The sequence below is a fragment of the Sapajus apella genome, unplaced genomic scaffold, assembly GCF_009761245.1.
Source record: "Sapajus apella isolate SASKATOON/1434 unplaced genomic scaffold, GSC_monkey_1.0 scaffold72, whole genome shotgun sequence".
Taxonomy (NCBI): domain Eukaryota; kingdom Metazoa; phylum Chordata; class Mammalia; order Primates; family Cebidae; genus Sapajus; species Sapajus apella.
Genome location: NW_022437012.1, coordinates 4392352 through 4397257, shown reverse-complemented (window position 1 = coordinate 4397257; position 4906 = coordinate 4392352).

Sequence of the window (4906 nt, the reverse complement as noted above, 5' to 3'; positions counted from 1 at the left end):
CCAGCATCTGTTATCTCCAGATGTTGTAATGATCACCATTCTAACTGGCATGAGATGGTATCTCAATGTGGTTTTGATCTGTCTTTCTCTGATGACCAATGATGATGAGCATTTTTTCATGTCTGTTGGCCGCATATTTGTCTTCTTTTGAAAAGTGTCTGTTCATATCATTCATCCATTTTTGAATGAGTTTGTTTTTTCTTGTAAATCTGCTTTAGTTCATTGTAGATTCTGGATATTAGCTCTTTGTCTGCTGGGTAGATTGAAAAAAATTATTCCCATTCTGTTGGTTGCTGATTGACTCTAATGATTGTTTCTTTTGCTGTGCAGAAGCTCTGAAGTTTAACTAGGTCCCATTTGTCTATTTTGGCTTTTGTTGCTATTACTTTTGGTGTTTTAGTCATTAAGTCCTTGCCTGTACCTTTGTCCTGGTTTTGCCTAAGTTTTCTTCTAGGGTTTTTATGGTGTTAGGTCTTATGTCTAAATCTTTAATCCATTTGGAGTTAATTTTTGTATAAGGTGTAAGGAAGGGGTCCAGTTTCAGCTTCCTGCATATGGCTAGCCAGTTTTCCCAACACCATTTATTAAACAGGGAATCCTTACCCCATTGCTTGTTTTTGACAGGTTTGTCAAAGATCAGATGGTTGTAGATGTGTGGCATTGCTTCCAAGGCCTCTGTTCTGTTCCATTGGTCTATATCTCTGTTTTGGTACCAGTACCATGCTGTTTTGATGACTGTAGCCTTGTAGTATAGTTTGAACTCAGCATGATGCCTCCAGCTCTGTTCTTTTTGCTGAGAACTGTCTTGGCTATATGGGTTCTCTATTGGTTCCATATGAAGCTCAAGGTAGTCTTTTCCAGTTCTGTGAAGAAGGTCAAGGGTAGCTTAATGGGGATAGCATTGAATCTATAAAGTACTTTGGGTAGTATGGCCATTTTCACAATATTGATTCTTCCTAACCATGAGCATGGAATGTTTTTCCATCTGTTTGTGTCCTCTCTTATTTCCTTTTCAGTGGTTTGTAGTTCTTCTTGAAGAGATCTTTTACCTCCTTTGTTAGTTGTATTCCTAGATATTTGATTCTCTTTGTAGCAATTGTGAATGGGAGTTCACTCATGATTTGGCTCTCTGTTTGTCTGTTATTGGTGTATAGGAATGCTTGTGATTTCTGCACACTGATTTTGTATCCTGAGACTTTGCTGAAGTTGCTTATCAGCTTAAGGAGGTTTTGGTCTGAAATTAAGGGGTCTTCTAAATATACGATCATGTCATCAGCAAATACGAACAATTTGACTTCTTCTTTTCCTAATTGAATGCCCTTTATTTTTTTTTTCCTGCCTAATTGCTCTGGCTAGAACTTCCAATACTATATTGAATAGGAGTGTTGAGAGAGGGCATCCTTGTCTAGGGCCAGTTTTTGACGGGAATGCTTCTAATTTTTGCCCATTCAGTATGATATTAGCTGTGGGTTTGTTGTAAATAGCTTTTATTGTTTTTAGATAAGTTTCATTGATATCTAGTTTATTGAGAGTTTTAGCATAAAGGGCTGTTGAATATTGTTGAAGGCTTTCTCTGCATCTATTGAGATAATCATGTGGTTTTTGTCTTTCATTCTGTTTATGTGGTGTATTATGTTTATAGATTTGCATATTTTGAACCAGCCTTGCATTCCTGGGATGAAGCATACTTGATCGTGGTGGATAAGCTTTTTGATATGCTGTTGGATTCGGTTTGCCGTACGCATCAATGTTCATCATGGATATTGGCCTGTATTCTTCTTTTTTAGTTGTGTCTATGCCAGATTTTGGTATCAGGATGATGTTGGTCTCATAGAAAGAGTTACGGAGGATTCCCTCTTTTTGTATTGTTTGGAATAGTTTCCACAGGAATGGTACCAACTCCTCTTTGTAAGTCTGGTAGAGTTCAGCTGTGAACCCATCTGGACCTCGATTTTTTTGGTCTGTAGGCTATTAATTGCTGCCTCGACTTCAGTCTTTGTTATTAGTCTATTCAGGGTTTCAACTCCTTCTTGGCTTAGTCTTGAGAGAGTGCCAGTGTCCAGAAATTTATCCATTTCTTCTAGATTTACTGGTTTACGTGCATAGAGTTGTTTCTGGTAATCTCTGATGGTAGTTTGTATTTCCGATTAATCGGTGGTGATCTCCCCTTTATCGTTTTTTATTGTATCTATTTGATTCTTCTCTCCTTTCTTTTTCTGTTAGTCTTGCTAGGAATCTATTTTGTTGATCTTTTCTAAAAACCAGCTGCTGGATTTATTGATTTTTTGGAAGGGTTTTTGTGTCTCTATCTCCTTCAATTCTGCTCTGATCTTAGTTATTTCTTGTATTCTGCTTGCTTTCGAGTTTTTCTGATCTTGATCCTCTAGCCCTTTCAATTTTGACAATAGGGTGTCAATTTTAGAACTTTGTTTTTCATGTGTGCATTTATTACTATAAGTTTCCCTCTAGACATTGCTTTAAATGTGTCCCATAGGATCTGGTACGTTGTGTCTTCATTTTCGTTGGTTTCAAAGAACATTTTTATTTTGCCTTCATTTCATTGTTTATCCATTCGTCATTCAGGAGCAAGTTGTTCAGTTTCCATGTGATTGTACAGTTTTGAGTGCTTTTCTTAATCCTGAGTTCTAATTTGATTGTGCTGTGGTCTGAGAGACTGTTTGTTATGATTTCCACTCTTTTGCATTTGCTGAGGAGTGATTTACTTCCAATTATGTGGTCAGTTTTGGAGTAAGTGCAATGTGGTGCTCAGAAAAACATGTATTCTGTGGATTTGGGATGGAGTGTCCTGTAAATGTCTATTAGGTCTGCTTGGTCTAAATCTGAGTTTAAGTCCTGGATATCATTGCTGACTTTCTGTCTCGTTGATCTGTCCAATATTGTCAGTAGAGTGTTAAAGTCTCCTACTATTATTGTGCAGGAGTCTAAGTCTCTTTGTAGGTCTTTAAGAACTTGCTTTATGTATCTGGGTGCTCCTGTATTGGGTGCATATATATTTAGGATCATTAGCTTTTCTTGTTGCATTAATCCTTTTACCATTATGCAATGCCCTTCTTTGTCTCTTTTGATCTTTGTTGGTTTAAAGTCCGATTTATCAGAGACTAGGATTACTACCCCGGCTTCTTTTTGCTCTCCATTTGCTTGGTAAATCTTCTTCCATCCCTTTATTTTGAGTCTATGTGAGTCTTTGCATGTGAGATGGGTCTCCTGAATACAGCACACTGATGTGTCTTGACTTTTTATCTAGTTTGCCAGTCTGTGTCTTTTGACTGGGGCATTTAGGCCATTTACATTCAATGTTAATATTGTTATGTTTGAATTTGATCCTGCCATTTTGTTACTGGCTGGTTGTTTTGCTCCTTAGTTGACGTGGCTTCTTCATTGCATTGTTGTTCTTTACCATTTGGTATGGTTTTGCAGTGGATAGTACTGGTTGTTCCTTTCCCTGTTTAGTACTTCCTTCGTAGCTCTTGTAAGGCAGTTCTTATAGCGACAAAATCTCTCAGCCATTGCTTGCCCATAAAGGATTTTATTTCTCCTTCACTTATGAAGCTTAGTTTGGCCAGATATGAAATTCTGTGTTGAAAGTTTTCTTTAAGGACGTTGAATATTGGCCCCCACTCCATTCTAGCTTGCAGGGTTTCTGCTGTGAGTCTGATGGTCTTTCCTTTGTGGGTGACTTGACCTTTCTCTCTGGCTGCCCTTAGGATTTTTTTCCTTCATTTCAACCCTGGTGAATCCTGACGACTATGTGACTTGGGTTTGCTCTTCTTGAGGAATATCTTTCTGGTATTCTCTGTACTTCCTGGATTTGAATGTTGGCCTGCCTTGTTAGGTTGGGAAAGTCCCCTTGGATAATATCTTGAAGAGTGTTTTCAAACTTGGATTCATTCTCTCCAACACATTCAGGTATACCGATCAAGCGTAGATTAGGTCTTTTCACACAATCCCATAGTTCTTGGAGACTTTGTTCATGTTTTTTCACTCTTTATTCTCTAATCTTGCCTTCTCATTTTATTTCATTGATTTGGCCTTCTATCTCTGATATCCTTTCTTCTGCTTAATCGTTTCAGCTGTTGAAACTTGTGTATGCCTCACAAAGTTCTCATGCTGTGTTTTTCAGCTCCATCAAGTCGTTTATGTTCTTCTCCAAGCTGGTTATTCTAGTCAGCATTTTGCCTAACCTTTTCTCATGGTTCTTAGTTTCCTTGCATTGGGTTAGAACATGGTCTTTTAACTCAGAGAAGTTTGTTATTACCCACCTTCTGAAGCCTGCTCTGTCAATTCCTCAGATTCATTCTCTGTCTTTTTTTATTTGCTTGATGGTGAGGAGTTGTGATCCCTGGGAGAAGAGATGCTCTGTTCTTTTATGGTTTCACCCTTTTTGTGCCGGTTTTTTTCCCATCTTCGTGGATTTATCTCCCTTTAATCTTTGAAATTGGTGATTTCAGGAGTCTGAGTGGACATTTTTTTCTGTCGAGGTTGGAGCTGTATCTTTTTCGGCCAGTAGAGGGCGCTTCTGGGCTTCCTCAGGTTCAGTCAGGTTGTTGGCTGGGTGGTCCTTCCCTGGAGTTTGTTTGCAGGTGAGATTGGCCCCACCTTCCCAATGACATCTCTCCTTCCCCAGCTGGATCTTCCTGGTTGGAGTCAAGCTGGTGTATTTACTGCCAAGCTCTCTAGCGAGGGCTTCAGTTTGATTTCTGTGGAGGTGGGGCCTGCCAGGCCTTATGGTCTGTTTCCCTGCTTTCAACTCTGTCTCCTTCTGTGGGACGGTCCATCCCGCTGGCGTTAGTCCAAACTCCCACCCAGGTCCCTGCGACAACTTGCCATGCCTGGCGGTAGCTGCTGCTCAGATTTACATCAACTACCCAAGGCAACCCACCCTCTG